Here is a 20,480-nt window from a genome sequence, read left to right as displayed (position 1 = left end):
TAGTAACTGTGTTTTTTGTAAGTGAACACAGCAGATAATTTGTGCACAGCAATGTTCCACAAATAGCCATGAAGTGAATGACCAATTTTATCTGGGGGATTGTTGGTCAGCAGGCTGGGAGAAACTCCTTTCTCTTGTGGAGTCCTGTATCTCAGTGGTTAGAGCACTCGCCTCTCAAGCGAAAGATCTGGGTTCAATTCCCGGCAGGGCGAAACCTTGGGCAAGTTTCCTTACTCCACACACCTAATAATCCCTCAAGAAAAAAATAATAAATTGGTCACTTCAATCCACGACTGTTTGTGGGACTCTGCTGCGTGCAATTGGCTGCTGCGTTTCGCCCACCAATATTCAGTCAATTCACTTTACAGTATATTCTGTGAAGCGCTTTGAGACGTCTAGAAGACGTGAAAACCGTTATATCAAATGCAAGGATTATTATTGTGCAAATAGTGCACCTGAACAGGCAGACAGAACCTTAGTGCAATGTTTCATCTGAAGGATGACACCTCTAACAATGCAGACCTTCCCCCAGCACCACATTGAATCAGCCTTCCCGTACTAACACTCCAGGAAGAGGTGGTCCATGGTCTCCTCCGATCTGCAGCCGGTCCAGGGCAGCGGGCTGATTGGACAAGGCATCACGCTTGCATGAATACCCTGATGGGGAGACCTTTCTCATCACTGTGAGTGAGATCAGAATTGAGGAATGAATCACATACCCCTGAATAGAGTTATGCGGAGGAGCTGGTTTCAGCATCTTCCTAGTACACTGAGTAACTGAGCTATTTAGACCTTATCAGCATTCGCGTACAAAGAGCCTTGTGACTGCAGGGTTAATGGGTAACTTGTTGTGTTCAGTGACGAACGGCTAAAGCTGAGCGAGAAGAACGAGGTCAGAGAGAAACCCATTTCTCCTTCTGACTGACAGTAACATACATTTCCATGGTCAGGGATTCACTCCCCACCCACCCCACCGGCACCTTCACCTGAGCACCTAGCACAGGAGAGTAGCTAGGCCAGCCCACCGCGAGATTGGGAGAGACTGTGAGAAATTCTGGTTAACAAACTTTCTCATTGAAAACCAAACTAGAATCATAAGCAAAGTGGATGATGGGGAATGCCAAACGGCTGAACACTGGGATCCAGAGCAGCTTGGAAAGTAGCTCCATGGCAACACTTTGCTCAGGGTTTAAAATACGAGTGAAGATCACAAGATCCGTTTGGATCAGGCCACAGGTCACCCAGACACAGTCCAGTCAGGTCAGTCCTCTCCCCCAAAGGACTCAGCTGGGTATCGCCTATTTTGCGGGTCCTATTTTCCCTAAACTATTCCCAGGATCCCTGTGAACCTAGGAGAAGACAGCGCTGACAAGTGTAGTGCGAGACCCTGCTGTACACAAATTGTCCGCTGGGTTTTCCTGCACATAAACATCCACTACACCTGACAGCAATTCATTTTGATTGTGTTTGCATCAGAAAACAAGACAAAACAAGACATTCGCTCATAAAACACAGTCACTACACTTCAGAGTATATCATGTGAAGCACTTTCAATCGACCTGACCTGAAAGTGCTCCATCAAATGTAAGTATCATTATTATTATAACTACAACTACTGATTCTAAATAGCTGTCGACATTAAGCCCTAGCCTCAGGGGAGCACCGAGGGGAAGGAACAGGTTAATCACATCCACACAATTGGGACTGGTTTGTCTGACACTTGGCCCAGAGATATGACTGAGTCACAAAACAAGGCCAAAACTCCTTGCAGGCTCTGTTCAATAATAAGCCTTGCATTTGATGTAGTGCTTGTCACGTTGCCAAGACTTCTTAAAGCACTTCATAGGATGTACTGTGAAGTGGTCTGACTGCCTATTTGGTGGGCAAAACGCACAGTTCAGTGCAGAGAAGGCACATTAACAAACTCTGAGCACACTCTGCCCACCAGAAAGCTGCTGCCCAGCAGAGAGTGGTCCTTATTTCCAACCAGCATTCAGCAGTGATCGGTGGCTCTATCACTAGTGGAAAACCTTTGAAACGAGATGGTTCACTTGACAGGTCATTCTGTCCAATTAGTCTGGACAGTCCTGACTACCATTACAATGAACAGAACAAAGGCACTTTTGTCATAATCAAGTGAACTAAACATCGAGGGTGTGTATAAAACTAATGGGGAGAAATCCACACCACACCAAGTTCTTTAACACAGACTTAATTCAGAAACCGTTTAAATTCTGGGCGCTCTGTAATTCAGGGTGACCAAAAAGTCGTGATAACTACCCTATTATCTAAAAACAAACAAAAATATCATCATTTCTTTAAGACTTATTAGACATTTTAATGGTATCACAACTTTTTGATCACCTTGTACTATGTTAACACAGTAAACGCAGACACGGTTGAGATTTCTCCCTGATTTACAAGCCTTACTCATGCGTCTGCCATTATTTGTCAGTCATGAATCACCATGTTAATCCACTGCTAATTTCATAATCAAATGAGTTCGGAACTAGTCATCTTTAAACAAATCAGCCTCTGAAGCCTGCTTAGAGCAGAGTCCCACTTTAAAGTTTAGTTCCCACCTTCCTACTGATTGCAGCTCCGAACATAGAGAGGCAGCCCGACTCAGATGGGAGAATGTGAGAAGGAGTCAGCTTGGCTCTGTGTTGAAGTTGGAAACGGTACCAGCCTCTCACTGTACATGAGCTTCAAACCACCTGCATTGTGATCATCTGTTTCCCCGAGTGTGGAGTGAGCTGAAACCTAAACCGAGGATCAACCTCCCTCCCTCGGTTCCTCCTTCCCTCCTTCCCGGAGGGTCACAGGTGACTGGCCCTCAGGAATGTCAGTCATTCAATCGGCTCGAGTGCCAACAATAAAGAGAAGGATGTTTGAAACAGGTTGGTGAAGGTGGCAACTTTTCGAATCGGATACATTTTTCTTGGAAATGTGACCTTGGGACCACCAACATACAGCATCCTCCCAGTTAAGGACTTAATAACAATTCTTTCAGGTCAGGGGGTCTCTTCACAGGATTTATGCTCCTTGGGAAGGAGGTAAGTGGGGTTTCCTTGGAGCTGAACTGGCTCCAAGGTGACATTCCTGGCAATGGAATGTCGGAACGAGTCAGCCCTCTGTAGCTGTCTTGGTAGACCAGCTTCTGGGCGAGGCGGGTCCGCAGTATTCCAAAGCACTGCTGAAGGAAGCACGGACAGCCTCAGCAGGACTCGGAACTGCATATTAGTCACTTAGAGCAGGGACTTTTCCTACTCAGTTCCTATTAACCCTATAAGCTGAACAAGCAGCGGAAGCTTTCAATGGCAAGCTATGTGGTTTTAGCTGGTTAGATTCCAGCAGTGCCCCAACGCACACTTTGGGGTCCAACTTTCACCCAATAGTCTCCAGAAATTAGATAAACAGGATGAATCCCTCCAGGGAGAGATTGTACAGTGCATTTCAAACACAGGGAAAGTTCCATGTGGAGGTGACGCACGTATGTAGAGCTCTCACTATATCTATTCCACCTCCATGGTTGAGATCAGCTAACTCAGTTCCAGCCCGACTCTGAACCTAGGATCTTCAACACAGCACTAGGTAATCAGTGTATTGATTAATCCGTGTAGGTTGGGGGGTGGGGGTGTTCTTATAAGAATCCCCACCACCCCACCCAGCGGAAGAACTTCTGATAGTTCAAAAGATCAGATTTACAGTGTTGAAAGCCTGTGACAGCTGCAAGGTAAGTATGAGTAAATCCGTGTTTACCAGCAAATCTCAGTGTCATATAATACAATCCAAACCACACAGGTCCCTCCACAAGGGGCCTATTAATTTGCAATCCATTATCTGAGAATCTAATCCCCTTGTTAAAGTGTTATGGGGGGGTGGGAGGAAGAGGTTGCTGCATTGTCAGAGGTATCGTCCTTTGGATAAGATGTTACACCGAGGTCCCATTTGCCTGTTCAGGAGGCCGTTAAAGATCCTATGGCTCTATTCGAAAAGAGAAAAGAGTTTCTGCTGGCGTCCTGGCCAACAATCTCCCAAATAAAATCAGTCATTCACATTTCTGTTTTTGGGACACAGAATTGTACGCAAATTGGTTGCCACGTTACCCACAAAACACAGTCACTGCACTTTACAGTAAATCTTGTGAAGTGCTTTGAGATGTTTTAACAACATAAAGTGCTGTATCAAATACAAGGATTATTATTATTACTTACTGTACCAAAGCATGTGTGCTCAGTGCAAGTCACTCCTCAATCCCGTGATCATGTGCTCTACTGATCACTGATAAACCGAATCCCGGAAAAAGTGGGTCCTTGGGACATGAGACTCCCCCGTGTTTGCATTATTCCATAGCCAGAGGTTGGTCCCCGTCTGTGCAGACACTCACACAGAGAGCGTGTGTTTTGCACTCTCGGAGCGAGTCACGAACAAGTTTAATCCCATTTGTGCACCACTAAATTCCGGTCAAGCACAAGCTGCTTTGGTTATATAAACATTTCTTTTGAGCAGCCATAGACTTCAGTAATGTGGAGTAATGTAACCTTGGATCCTTCTGAACCTTTGCTTAAATCCCATTAATCAGCTATTAGTGACTCTCAGTCACGCTCTGAATGTGTTAATGGTCTCAAGCAGAAAGTGGTGTCTAAGCTCTTGGGTCAAACTTGGTACCATGCAGCATTAACGTTGGACTGTCTGCCAGCAAGGCCTCACATGCAAACTCACTGCTGTGCCTCTGCCTTTGGCAGCAAGCAGTGCTGGTGGGAAGATAAAGTGAATGATAACAGTGAGTACCCTTTACTGAACAATTCCGCTCACTGTAGTTGCTCATCAGTCAATTAAATCCTGGTCAACTTTCCCTCCAATCACCCAGCAGATAACTGCGGTGCTCAAGTTCGCAGCACAACGTGTCAGCCTGGCTCAGTGGTAGCACTCTCCCCTCTGAGTCAGAAGGTTGTAGGTTCAAGCCCCAAGTCAGGACTTGGAAACATATAGTGTAAAGCTGTGCTGGGGTGTGCTGCAATGTCAGAGGTGCCATCATTCGGATAAGACATTAAACCGAGGTCCCATCTGCCTGTTTACATGGATGTTAAAGATCCCATGGCGTTATTCGAGCAGAGAAGGGAGTTTCTCCCGGAGTCAACAACAGCAACAACAACAAGATTACATTTGTATAGCGCCTTTCACGTTCGGAGGAAGTCCCAAGGCGCTGGACAGTGTACAGCATTTCAGACCTGAGCAGGGGTCAGGGGGGGGAGAAGGGACGGGAGGGGAAGGGGAAAGGAATAATCACAACAACTCCGGGGGTACGGAGTTTAGTACAGGTGAGTATGCAGACGGCGGAGTTTTGGATCAGCTGGATTTTGAGGATGATGGAACTGGGGAGACTGGCGAGGAAGCCATTTGAATAATGTTCTGGCCAACTATCCCCCAAATAAAATTGGTCACGAACTCCATGGCTGTTTGTGGGACATTGCTGTGCACATACCAGCTACCCAGTTTCACCCACAAACTACACAGTCACTGTAATTTACAGTATATCCTGTGAAGTGTTTTGAGACTTCTCAAGGACGTGATAAGGCACTATATCAAATGCAAGGATTATTATTTCTGTATTATCATTATTAAAGCCAGCTCACAGCACAAGGACTGTCAACACCAACAAAAGACAAATTACTTAATTCACAGAAAATTCTGAAACTTCCTTTGCTGCAGTATATTTTTCCTGCACTCTTTTTTGTAGAAAAAAAAGCTGCCCTCTCTCTGTTCAGCTTTGAACTTTCCCGCAAACCCTCAGTGCCGAACATAAGACAGAAAATTCTGGAAGGGAGCTTCGCTTCTTAAAAAGGTTAGTTTCCCAAGGGATGCTGTCTTAGAAGAAACCGCTGAGCACTAAAACACTCAAAAGTGCAGTGGGGGGAGAGAGACTCACCACTGACCTATGTGCTGTACATAGGAACCTTCAAGCCTATTCTGTCATTTAATTAGATTATGGCTGAACTGTACCTCAACTAATCCTTTCAATTCCGATTTCCCGCTATCTCTCCATATCTGTTAATACCCTGACCTACCAAAAATCTATCAACCTCACTCTTGAAGATGTGGATGGATCCAGCATCCACGGCCTTTTGGGGGAGAGAATTCCAGATTTCTACTACCCTTTGATTGAAAAAATGCTTCCTGATTTCACTCTTAAATGGCCTGGTCCTAATTTTAAGACTATGCCCCTTTTTTGGGACACCCCCACCAGAGGAAATAGCTTCTCTGTATCTACCTTATCAAATCCCTTTATCATCTTAAATACCTCAATCAAATCACACCTCAACTTTCTAAACTCAAGGGAATAGCGTAGTGGTTCAAGCACTCACCTCGCAAGCGAGAGGACCCCAAATAAAATTGGTCACAAACTCCATGACTGTTTGTGGGACGAGGCGAGGCAAAACCTTAGACAAGTTTCCTTACTTCACATGGCTCTGTTTACCTAGCAGTAAGTAGGAACCTTTTTTTTTGTCAATTGGCGGATCGCTTTCCAGGAGGAATAATCTCTCCAAAAAAATGTGGTAACTCAATCCATGACTGTTTCTGGCACTCTGCTGTCCGCAATTGGCTGCTGTATTTCACCCACAAACAATCAACTTTACAATATACTTTGTGAAGCGCTATGAGACATTGCAACGACATGATAAGGCGCTATATCATACGCAAGGATTATTATTATTCAGCTCTTACTCGTCAGTCTGGGATTTAGGGATATAGGGCCTTTCAGATGAGGAAGATGTCTCAAAGCATTTAACAAAATATATCATAAAGGTGTTCTGACTGTCATTTGTAGGCGAAATTTGGGTTGAATTTAAACGTAGTCAGAAAGTGTCCTAAATAATGTGCTGCCCTCATTACTGAGGTGCTAACAAGGTCCTGTTGTATTCTAAGGCAGCCCCTGAGATTCACTGATCTTTTTCAGCACCACACCTGAACACGTGCATCTCTCCCCGACAGGTGTCGTGCATGTCGTTGCATGTCGTTCAAAGTGCCAGCAGCTCAGGCCGCTCATGCTGTGTTGGGCACAGCCATACTCCCTCCATCCCCTCCTCGTGTCTGTCCAGCTGTCTATACTGAATGGATATTCGAGCAGCCAAGACGTGCCAGGTCAAAGCGCATCGCAAGAGCACAGCTTGAGTACTTTATATTACAAAACGTGTCCACCATCCAATGAATGGACATTCAGGATTCTGCGTTCACCTACAAAACAGACAGTCACTACACTACTGTATATCCTATGAAGAGTTTTAAGAGCTTTGACTCCAATGCCCAGCTCAGGAGCAAACCCTCGTCCAGTGCCTTGGGACGTCATCCTGACATGAAAGAGGTTATTAAAATGCAATTTGTTTTTGGTTGGAGCAGAGGCATGAGCAGCTCCTCATTGGCCAGTCTATATCTTTTTCGCCACGAAATTTACAGTCATTTCACTTTACAGTATATTCTGTGACGTATTATTCTGTCTTAATGACGTGTTAAAACACTATATCAAATGCAAAGATTAATATTATATTATATCCTGTCATGCATTTTCAGCTTACGTTAAAACTCACAATGTCAGACTAGAAACACCCTCAGTTATGACCTTCTGCACTTTCCGATAGACGTACGGCTTTCATTGCACAGTATACAAGAGAGGGTCAAATCTGAAGGACTCACTGGAATCTCGTTCAGCTCAGGAGCGAGAGAGAAAGAGGTGGAGAAAAGACAGTGTGTGTGAGAAAGAGATAATGGAAAAAAGTGTATGGGAGAGAGGAGCGAGAGACGGAACAAAAAAAGTCTGCGTGACAAAGGAGAAAGGGAGAGAGAAAGTATGTGAGACAGACAGAAAGAGCCAGAAAAAGAGAGTGAGAGATTGCAAGGGAGGAAGGGGAAGAGAAATAGTGTTGGGGAGGTGAGAGAGAGAGAGAGAGAGAGCAAGTGAGTGAGCGAGCGTGAGGCTGTTGATGACTTCACCATGTTCAGAGGGAGGATGTGGGACAGGATGTGCCTGAGTTCGGCTGGTGCATTGAATTTCTCAAGAAACTAATCATACGATGGGGAAGGGTGTGGGCGACGCAGGTTCTGGGGGAAGCTGGTGCCTCTGCCCTTGGCATTCTAACACAATACTCTAACACCAATCTCCCAAATAAAATCAGTCACTCACCCTATGGCTGTTCGTTGGACATTACTATGCGCAAACTGGCTGCCACGTTTTGCTCACAAAATATACAGTCACTACACTTTATGGTGTATCCTGTGAAGTGCTTTGAGACTTCTAGATGATGTGAAAGGCACTGCATCAAATGCAAGGATTATTATTCCCCTCCCTCCCTAGACTTTTGAAATCCTCTATGACCAGGTCTTTGACCATCACCTTCTGCTTTTTAATTTCCTCTCATGTTTCCCCATCGTCTCCCTGAAACTCTTTAAGACAATTCATGCCACGTAGGAACATTGGAATTACTAGACGAGAAAATGACCAAGGTCCATCTGGTTCACCTTTTACCACCCTGGTAGTCGCATGCTACAATAACAGAGATGTCGATAGCAATTAATTCTGTATGGATTAGTCTACAACAGAGTGGAAAGCTTTGTGAACCTTAGATCCACAGTTGCCTAGTTCTTCCAATCATACCACACATAGTATACGTTACGTCTCAAATCACGCATATATTGTATCTCCCAAATATTATTTTCTAAAAGAAATCGATCTAATTTGTATTTGAATGAATCAACACTTTCTGCTTCCACCGTTTCCCTAGGGAGTCTGTTCCCCAGAGGTGCAAGATGAACACAAGCCATTGTTGGCTCATCTTTATATCTCTGAATTCCCCCCCCAACAACCCCATTCCTGCCGACCATGTAATTTTAGCCGTGGATGGGAACACGGTGAAGGCCGTGGAGAGAAAGCAGCTCCGGAGGGGGCGGGGGGGCAAATCAGATTGGCATCGCTAATCCCGCTTAAACTGGAAACACTCAATCTGGTGTAATCCGGGAGATACTGCCTTTCTATATCAGTCTGCATTACAGGATTAGCCACGAGGGTTTACTGTGATTCATCAGTGCCGACCGAGGAGGGAAATGAGACAAATCCATTCAGTGCCAGACCCTCGATGCGGCAGGACAAAACGAGCTCCTGTCACAACGTCAGCCATGTTGCTGGACTAATATTCTCCTCTTGTCGGAAGATAGTCAGACACACTGGGGGGGGGGGGGGGGGCAGTGCACGCGGGGGATCTAAAGACACAGAGAGTGATGTCCAGGGTCTCTCTTCCAACGTCTCTGGAAAGTGGGAGCAGTGTTGAGGGAGAGGGACACAAGCAGGAGAGACAGGAGAGCAGAGGGTGCGGGATGGGGTTGGGTGGGTGTGAAGGCAGACAGGGTGGAGTGAGTCTGTGGAAAGATTTGAAAACCGAGACAAGGATGAATTTTACATTTGAAATCTGGGCAGGAAAGGGCTAGGCTTACCCTGGTCGTCTCATATCAACAAAGGAAGTTTAGCGGAAAGGGAGCACAGTGTTGTTTCAGATCAATTAGAGGCACCAGATGGGCAGCTTTAAACACTTCCTCCCTCATTATCCTCAGTCCATTAACATATAACCCAGTGCTTGAGCTTCAGACCAACACAATCTCAGGAGCTGTGTATTCAATACAAACACACAAATTCAAGCCGAAACTGGACTCCCTATTTGGTTCAGGAAGAAAACCCCGGAGTCCTTAGCATTTAGGTTCGAACATTTGCCTCGCAAGCGAGAGGACATGGGTTCAATTCTTTGGCAAGTTTCCTTACTCCACATGCCTCAGTTTACCTCGCAGTCAGTAGGAACCTGGTTGTTACTTGATTGGTGGAAGGAAGGCTTTCTGGGGGGAATAATCCCTTAAAAAAATAATAATTTGGTCAATCAATCCACGACTGTTTGTAGGATACTGCAGTGCACAATTGGCTCGCACTTTTCACCCCCAATAAATATATTTTAATGTATATTCTGTGGAGTGCTTTGAGACATCTCAACATGATAACGCACTACATCAAATGCAAGGATTATTATAATATTAATATTACAAGCACTCTGAGTCTCTACCCTGTGTAGAATAAGTGCAAGTTGTTGTATTATTATTGTTGTTATTATAATACAATGCACCTTAATGAATTGCACTGAGTCATACAGACCAGCCACATTGGAAGTTTCATTGCTCTGTGTGAAGTTACCTGATCCCAGTCCCTGAAATTCCTTTTTAAAACACATCACAAACAGGATTGTTCCCAATATCCAGACTGACCACTGACCAATCCAGGCTGATAAGGTGCCAACCTTGAATAAGACGTTAAACCAAGGTTCAGGTACAATTCAAGAGAAGGGAGTTTCTCCTGGTGCCTGGCCAACAATTCTTCCAAATAAAATTGTTTCTTCATTTCATGGCTGTTTGTGGAATGTGGTGTGAAATTGGCTGCTTTGTTTGCCCACAAAATACAGTTTACTGAACATCCTATGAAATGCTTTGAGACATTTCAATGTTATAGGTGCTAAATCAAATGCAATAATTACTATCATCATTATTATTTATGATGATTATTATTATAATTATTATGTGCCTGGCAATTCACACTAATTCAGATACCTGCATGCTTCATTGATGCATCAGCTGACTGATTCACCACTATAAAGATTGTCTTGGACTGGTATTGGCCAAGGTCCAACCTTCTCCAAATGGTGTTACTCTCAGGTAGCACAGTGAGGCCCAAAGTAAACCTTCCTCTCCCCAACCAACATGCTCCCAGCTGGTCAGCTCCTGCACACACACACACACCCCGCGCACACACATACTGCTACAACACAGACGAGCACAGACTCCAGTCCACCAATCCAGGTTATTTACCAACACAGGCCTAGATACAGCCAGACTGTCCTAGTCGCGTGGGGAAGGCAGAGGGAATGGGAGCAGCTAAAGGATTATAAATCAGGAATCACATCAGATCAGACAGACTACGAATATAAGGCAGAGGGAATGGGAGCAGCTAAAGGATTATAAATCAGGAATCACATCAGATCAGACAGACTACGAATATAAATTGTGACTTAGCTGTGGTGGCCGGGAGGAATTCAATAAGCGACATACATACATACATACATACATACATACATACATACATACATACATACATACATACATACATACATACATACATACATACATACATACATACATACATACATACATACATACATACATACATACATACATACATACATACATACATACATACATACATACATACATACATACATACATACATACATACATACATACATACATACATACATACATACATACATACATACATACATACATACATACATACATACATACATACATACATACATACATACATACATACATACATACATACATACATACATACATACATACATACATACATACATACATACATACATACATACATACATACATACATACATACATACATACATACATACATACATACATACATACATACATACATACATACATACATACATACATACATACATACATACATACATACATACATACATACATACATACATACATACATACATACATACATACATACATACATACATACATACATACATACATACATACATATACACACGCACACATGCGCAAGAGCACGTATGTACACACATATGTACACACAATCACTTGCATGCGCAAACATGTGTATACACACTCATGCCTACACATCCACACACATACACACACCATCTTTCCCGCACACTCTCTCTTACATAGAGGCTGCCTTATATATACATTACGCAGCACGGAAACAGGCTATTCAGCCCATCTAGTCCATGCCGGCGTTTAAAACACCACACAAGCTTAATTTTGCCGGAAATCAAACCTGGATTTCTCGCATCCAAGCCAGAATTCTACCACTGAAACACCGATATTTCACACTATTGATGCCTTTTCACACTGTTGCTCTCTCTCACACACACATATATACACACACACAGCATATATACACTCTCTCTCTCACGCACATACCAATATTTCACACTACTACTGCTTTTTCTAACTTACTGTCTCACACACACACACACACGAACATTCGCTTTCTCTCTCACACACACACACACACACACACAGTCTCACGCTGGTTAACCAGTCGCTCACCAAATCCCTGTCTGCGAGTGAAAAGCTGCTCTGCTCCATACTGCGAAGGGGTTTCAGGTATCAGATGATGAGGGGAGGGTGGATGGGGGGATTCTCTTGACCTAACTCATGAAGTAGCGACTCCAGATCACTGACGTGTTCTCCCGACAGGAGGCCGAGGTTCTGGGAGCCAGGACAGTCAGAGTATTCATCGCCAGGTGGTGTTGCACGTGCTGCCCCCGGTCTCTCCACACCAGTGCCCCCTGAGCCCTCGCTATATTTAGCGTTCCTGTGAGTCGCCAGCAGCTGTCCGCACTTTCTCCAAGCCTGTCTTTACATACACGGCAATCAAAGACTGAGCACAAAAGGTGCCGGGAGAGGGTGTGGGGATGGGCGCTTTGGTTACTCATTACCTGCAAACGCACTGTCAGCACAAGCAAAGGTCACTCAGGAGAGATGACAGGCTCTCCCCCCATCCCATGGAGAGGCATCACCTCAGCTTAGCAATCTTACACAGCAATGTAAAGGACCAGAAATGACCATTACCTGCTCCAGAGTAACAAAACCTAAATCAACCCTCGTTCTCTCTCTCTCTCAGCCTTTACCTGACTGCTGTTTATTATATCTGTGACTCTAAACTGAAGGGAAATTTTGTATAGCCTGCATAATTTTATAGGCAAACCAGGCAGCCAATTTCCATATAGTAACGACCAACAAACAGCCGTGAAGTGAATGATCAATTCTACCTGGGATATTATTGGCCAGGACACGGGGAGAGATTTCTTTCTCTTTTTGAAGTACCACAGGATCTTAAACGAACACCTGAACAAGAAGACTGGACCTCTGTGGAACATCTCATCTGAAGGACAACACCTCCAACCATGCAGTACTCCCCCAACCCTGCACTGGAGTGTGAAACTTTACTTTGTATAAAATATTTGCCAACAAATAAACAGTCACTATGCTCACTAACAATTCCCTGTGAATTCCCGGTGAATCAAGACATTAAGCGCCGTGTCAAACGCACAGATTTAATATAACAAGACTCTCTTCTGTTAAAGGCAGACCCACGCTTTCTCCAGTAAAAGTTTAGCTACAGCTTAACTGAGGGCTGTACGTATTATTAGTGGAACGCAAACTCTGTAAAATAAATGCCTTTGTTTTAAATGAAAGGCAAACGGGAGAGAAGGCTCTCAGTCTCTCATCCACACCCAACTCCCCCCCACACCCACAACCCCCAATCAGCTGGACAGACCATCACATTCATTACTAGAACGTCAGGAGTTGCCCATTTCCCCTCAAAACTCTTTCAGATCTTCATTCTTCAAGTGCCTTCCCCAATTCCCTCTAAAAATAATAATAATAACAATAATCCTTGCATTTGATATAGCACCTCATCACGTCGGAAGGACGTCTCAAAGCGCTTCACAGGATTTATGGCAAAATGGAGTGTATATTTGTAGGCAAATGTGGCAGCACAATTGGCCAGGACACCAGGAGAAACTCCCTTCTCTTTTCAAATACTGCCGTGGTATCTTTAATGTCAGTTGAACTGCCAGACAGGCCCTCGGTTTAACATCCCATCCGAAAGACAGCATCTCCGGCAATGCAACACAGCCGCAGCACCGCATTAGAGCGTCAGCTTCGACTATGTGATGCCGATTCCCGACGTGGGATTTGAACTCACAACTTTCTGACTCAGAGGCGAGAGCGCCACCACTGAGCCAAGCTGATGCACAATGGACGTAATTACTTGGCTTCAGCCACCACTTATAGTAACACGTTCCAGATCCTAACAAGCATCTGAGTAAAAATAAGGGGTTCTAATCTTCTCCCTCACCGTCATAGTAATAACCATGAGCCTCCTGGTCTCGATTCCCCAAACGATGGGCATAAACGCAAGCTAAAGGCAAGCCAAGGGCACAGACTTAAATACTGGCTCCATTACCAAGAGCACAGGCTAAATACGTTAGTATTTATTTGAGATGTTAAACAGGTGGATGTGAAAGATCCCTTGACATTAACCAAAAAATGGAAGGAGTAAGAAGTACCCTCGCCCCCTAACCTGGCGAGCAATCCTCCTGATAAAATGGATCAATCACACTTTGCTGTCACTTTATCTGTAAAACAAGCCCCTACACTTGACAGTCACAAAATACTCGGAGGTGTTTAAAGATACTATGAAAATGCCAGTTCCTTTTCCAGCAGAGGTCTGTGCTCGGCACTTCTGTATTCAGCTGTGTCTGTTTGTGTATGTGCCTGCGTGCGAGCATCCCTGCGTGCGTGTGCACTTAAGTGTCAGCCTCTGTGTGCTCTCGAATCGCACCATCGCTGATCGTGCCAACACACTGCAAAGTTACAGTGTGTTGGTACCCTCGCCTCACAAGCGAGAGGACCTGGGTTTGATTCGCAGGCAGGGCGAAACCTCAAGTAAGTTTCCTCACTCCATACACCTCTGTTTACCTAGCAGTAAGCAGGAACCCTGTTGTTAGTCGATTGACGGATCGTTTTCCAGGGCAATAATCCCTCCAAAACAAAATGGTCACTCAATCTAATGTATTCTAATCCACGACTGTTCGTGGGACACTGCTCTGCCCAATTGGTTGCCGCGTTTCGCCCAAAAGTGCACAGTCAATCCACTTTACAATATACTCTGTGAAGCCCTTTGGAATATCTCAATGCTGAGAAAAGGAGCTATATCAAATCAAGAATTATTATTGTAGTTATTATCAGCACAGTCGCTAAATGCACATTACATCCCTCGCAGTGGAGCTACATGTGGTCCCAGATCTCACACCAGGCTCCACACTCTGACTCCACATCTGATACCATCGCTTGTACAGCAGAAAATGTAATAAGTGGAGGAAGTTGGCAGCACAGACTGTCCACAGGGGCCAACCTCTCCTCCCTCATCCACATCCCGAGCCTCCCTGTCAATCCTCTCCCTCCCCACCCCCACATTCCGCCACAACTGTCCCCTCCGCATCGGCCTACAAAATGTCCGCTCCCTCTCCAATAAAACACTCAGCATCCAAGACCTCATTGTCAACGAAAACATTGACATTCTCACTGAAACCTGGATCACTCCAGGCAACACCTTCCCCCTGACAGACCCCACCCCACCCGGCTACACCTTCCATCATACCCCATGCCCTAACCGCCGTGGTGGTGGGGTGACTCTCATCTCCCGGTTCCCGCTTGGCCTATCCCCTTATTCCTCAGGAACCTTCCCCTCCTTTGAGCACCTTACCCTTTATCACCCCACCAACTTTTCCCTCAAAATTCTCCTTATCTATCACCCCTCCCAGCACTCCCCCACCTTCTCCCCGACATCTCCACCCTCCTATCTTCCTTCTCTCTCTGCTCAGAATGCTACCTCATCTTAGGCAACTTCAACCTTCACTTCATCCCGTCCTGCTCCACCTCTGCTAACTTCTCCTCCCTTATCTCCTCCCTCAACCTCTCCCTTCAAATCCACTCTTCCACCCATGTCCGTGGTCACCCCCTCGACCTGGTGATCACTCAGGGCTTCACCATCTCGGACCAAAGCGATCTCGGACCATCACTTTATCTCCCTTAACTCCTCAATCCCTCTCCCCACCGCCTCCCAAACCATCTCCATCTCCTACCGTCCTTGGAAAAAATCTCTCCCCCACTTCTCTCTCTGCTGCCTTGGAGTCATCTGAACTCCTCCCCCTCTGGGCTTCCTCCCATAATGACCTACCCTCCTCGGTCACTCTTCTCCACAGCTCCCTCTCCACCACTCTCGATTTTCTTGCTTCCCTCACTTCCCAAACCGTCTCCTACTCACAAAAGTCACCATGGTACACCAGCCACCTCCGCTCCCTCAAAGCACAGTTGTGTGCCGCAGAGAGCACCTGTCTTAAATCGAATTTAACAGTCCATCGGCAGATCTGGTAGGACCTTATCAAATCTTACCGCACCGCCCTCGCCTCCACTAAATCGTCGTTCTACTCCAAGACAATTTTGGAGGCCAAGAACAACCCCAGGTTCCTCTTCTCCATCACCAACAAGCTCCTCCACCCACCCTCTCACGCTTTGCCCATCCTCACCTCCAATGCCAACTGCGAGGCGATGCTGGACCTTCGAACCCAAAGTCGAGGGGATCCACTCAGCTGCCTCTGCCTTTCCATCTACTACCCCCTCGCCATCTCCCCCTCTCACCTCGGCCCCTTCCCTCCACACCTTTGAACCTGTCTCCCAGTCCTCTCTCACCACCATTATAACCCGCATGAAACCATCCACCTGCTCCCTCAACTCCATCTCTACCCCTCTCCTTACCTCCCAGCTCCACCTCCTTGCTCCTCTACTCAGAAACATCATAAATCTCTCCCTGTCCACTGGTACCGTTCTGACCCCTTTAAAAATGGTCGTCATCACTCCTATCCTTAAAAAACCCTCTCTGGACCCATCTCTACTCTCAAAATACTGCCCTATCTCCAACCTCCCTTTCCCCTCCAAGGTCCTGGAACGAGTCGTTGCTTCCCAGCTTCACTCCTTCTTCTCCCGCTACTCCCTTCACAAACCCCTCTAATTGGGTTTCCGTGCACCCACAGCACAGAAACAGCCCTGGTCAAAGTGACAAATGACATTCTGTCCATCTACGACCAGGGTTCCCTCTGCCTCCTCGTCCTCCTTGATCTCTCTGCTGCCTTCGACACCGTCGACCACTCTATCCTCATCCACCACCTCTCCTCTCAGTTTAACCTTCGTGGTTCTGTCCTTGAATGGTTCAGATTGTATCTCTCACACCACCTCCACTTCACCTCCACAAACGGCTTCATTTCTAGCCCCCGCACCGTTTCATGCGGCGTTCCTCAGAGCTCTGTCCTTGGTCCCCTCCTCTTCAACATCTATATGCTCCTTCTTGGTGACATCATCTCCAGACATGGGGTCAACTTCCACATGTATGCAGATGACACCCAACTGTACCTCTCTGCCTCCACCCTTGACTCCAGGATCACTGTCCTGACAGAAGATCAGTCCTGGATGAGAGTTAACTTTCTTCAGTTGAATGGCAACAAGACCGAGGCCCTCCTGATTGGTTTCCGTCAGCGCCTCCACACCTCAAGTGCTGACAGCATCACCATCCAAGGATGCATACTCCACCTTACTAAGCCAGTCCAGAACCTTGGCTTCCTGTTTGACCCTCAACTATCCTTTCTACCCCACATCAGTGCCATGACCCGCTCTGCCTTCCCCCATCTCCGCAACATCGTTCAGCTCCGCACTGTCTCACACTGAAGGCCGAAACCTTCATACATGCATTCCTAACATCGAAGCTCGACTATGCAAACTCATTGCTTGTCAGCCTCCCCAACTCCTCCCTCCATAGGCTGCAGATCATCCAGAACTCTGCAGCCCATGTCCTCTCCTGCACCAGGCTCCGTGACCCTATCACCCCATCCTCGCCCGACTCCACTGGCTTCCCATCACACAGAGGATACAGTTCAAGATCCTGGTCCTCACATTCAAAATTCTCCATGGCCTGGCTCCCCTTTACCTCTGTGACCTTCTCACCGCCTACCCTTCTGCTGCTCCCTCCGCTCAGTGGGCTTCGGCCTGCTTCACATCCCCCGCCTCGTCCACCCACCATTGGCGGGCTGGCCTTCTGCCACTCTGCCCCACACTGTGGAACTCCATCCCGCAGTCCCTCCACTTCACCCCCTCCTTTGCCTCCTTCAAGACCCATCTCAAGACCCTCTTCTTCGACTGTGCTTTCGATCACCCTCCTTCCCCCCTGCCCTCCACCCTCCCCAATCCAGACCCCCAGCTCGGATCTGAAACGCTGTCCTCCCGACGTGAAAGGCGCTATACAAATGTAATTTTTTTGTTGTAGTTGTTGAATCCAGCACCGAGGAGACAAATCATGTTGACAGTCTAGTTTTGGTTTCTTTTTAACCTTTTATAGACATGAGCATACCATGGCCATTCAAATCATAAACAGATATCAGAATACTCACAAGGTGATTGTAAATAATAATAAAGATCCTTACATTTGATACAGCGCCTTCCACATTAGGAGGACGGCTCAAAGCACTTTACAGCAAATACTGTAAAGTATAGTGTGCATTTTACGAACAAAAGCTGCAGCCAATTTTGCACACAGTAATATCCGATGTACAGTCATGAAATAGCTGCTATATTTATAACGATAATAATCCTTACGTTTGAAATAAGAGTCGTCAATTCAAATGTTTGAAAGCGTTTGCCACAATTAATGCCACAAGTGCCACCACAAAGTCAAGCTGTCACTTAGAGAAGGCTGTGTAGAAACTGCAAGGGATTCTGATTAAAATGGATAGCTCCAGCTATGCATGATGTGAAATACTGAGATGACTACAAGGTGACATGCTTGTCAACGGATTGTCAGAATCGAGTCAACCCTCTGTGGCGGTCTGAGTCGTCTGGTTGCCAAGTCAAGCGAGTTCTCCTGGGCACTGCTGATTACACAACAGCGAGCCTGGTTCACCGATGGGAATTAGATAGGTACTGCTGGCAGGGACTCTTCACACTTAACTCCTGTTACCCCTTCAAGCTAAAGCCCGAACAGATAGAGTGGTCCTAGCTGGACAAGCAGTGGGAAAACTTGTCAGTTAGTGCTCTCAATGGCAATCTATGCAGTTTTAGCTGATTAGACTCCAGCATTACCCCAACGAATACTCTGGAGCCCCAAACCTGGACTCTTGTCAATCGACATCGTCAATCGCGGTGCAATCTGCTGGGGGAGAGCTTGCACACCGCCTTCCAGACAAGGGAATTTCCATGTGTAAGTGACACGCATGGAACTCTCCCCCCAAAAAATCACTTGAAACAGCGTATTACTGGAAAATTAGCTTCCCGACAAGCACAGTGCTCCCAGGCATGAAAATTCCTGAGTTCCAGAAAAAGCAGGTGATGGAAGTTGTACCCTCCGACCTGCTCAGTGGGGGGGAGAGAGAGCGCCAGAGAGAGAGATGGTGATCACTAGCAGAGACACAACACTTCCCTTAATCCACAGCCTGTAAAGGTCAAGCACTCAGCAAAGCGTTCAATACAAGCTTCTCATCAACTGAGTTAATCATTGGACGAGCAATTAAGGAAATGTTGCATCCTCTTACATGTCACACCACTTCACATACAGAAAGAAACACCCCATTTACCATCAGACTTGTTTAGAGTGAGGAGCTAATGAGCTACCTGAGATGCTGCTGATGATGATAATAATAATACTAATCCTTATTTGATATAGAGCCTCATCACGTCGTTGAGACATCTCAAAGCACTTCACAGGACATATCATAAAGTGGATTGACTGTATATGTTGTGGTTGTGACACAGGAGACAGTTTGCACACAACAGTGTCCTACAAACAGACCTAGAATGAGCGACCAATTTCATCTGGGGAATTGTTGGCCAAGACACCGGGAGAGAGAAACTCCCTTCTCTTTTTGAACGGTGCTATAGGATCTTTAACATCCACCTGAACAGGCAGACTAAACCTCGGGATCAGCTAACTGGGAGGTGGAGCCACTGTATTCAGTTCAGTCAGATAGACCTAATCCAACGCATTATACCGGGGTTCAACTGTACATCAACTCACTCGCAATACACTGACAGCAACCTTCAGAACCAATTAGAACTAGATTATGTGAATCAAGTTTGTTTCCCGAGAAACACCCAAAAGACTTAAGGCAAATGTTGAAACTGCTTCTAGGCATGCTCAGCCCAACCCCCACTTGAATAAATCAATGATATCTGAGCAGAGCATTCACCTACTCAAAGGATGTTGGATAGAACTTGCTTCTTAGCACCATTTCATTCCCTTGCTCTCTCTCTCTCTCTCACTGTCCAACATTGAAGCAGAGGGATCAGCACTGTATCTCATATCTCCCAGTGCTCTGAAGCCCAGGCAGACCCTGGTTGGGCCCAGAAACACATGGAAGAGTAGGTCTGAAGCGCCCCCACAGGTGAGGGGGGCAGGTGAAATTGCAAACGGCCCGAGCTTTATTATGAATATCAACGTACTAAAGCATCCAAGAGGGATGGCGCTATATTTCTCCAGTCACATAGCCATTCCTCCCTGTTTGGTCATCTCAACTCCTTTGTGAAGTGCTTCAAGATGCCTTACAATTCCCAAGTGCCAGTGGCTGATTTTTCACCATGAGGCCTGCCTTGGTTCAATCGATCTCACCGGCTGCTCCGCACTTCTTCATCGAATTAACGTTCCGACAATAAGTTAAGTCCCAGCCTAAACCCCTGCAGTACAAGAAGACAATCGCACCATATAAAATTCATGGCAG

General features: G+C 46.0%; 1 protein-coding gene across 1 annotated transcript in view; it reads right to left on the bottom strand.

The window, feature by feature from the left end:
* LOC103176831 (leucine-rich repeat flightless-interacting protein 2) overlaps positions 1-20,480 on the bottom strand; it is an 86,728-nt gene that overhangs the window by 39,959 nt on the left and 26,289 nt on the right. The gene's annotated exons all lie outside the window — the stretch shown is intronic.

Source organism: Callorhinchus milii, unplaced genomic scaffold (genome assembly GCF_018977255.1).
Source record: "Callorhinchus milii isolate IMCB2004 unplaced genomic scaffold, IMCB_Cmil_1.0 Scaffold6, whole genome shotgun sequence".
Taxonomy (NCBI): Eukaryota; Metazoa; Chordata; class Chondrichthyes; order Chimaeriformes; family Callorhinchidae; genus Callorhinchus; species Callorhinchus milii.
This window is presented reverse-complemented; position numbering and strand designations above follow the sequence as displayed.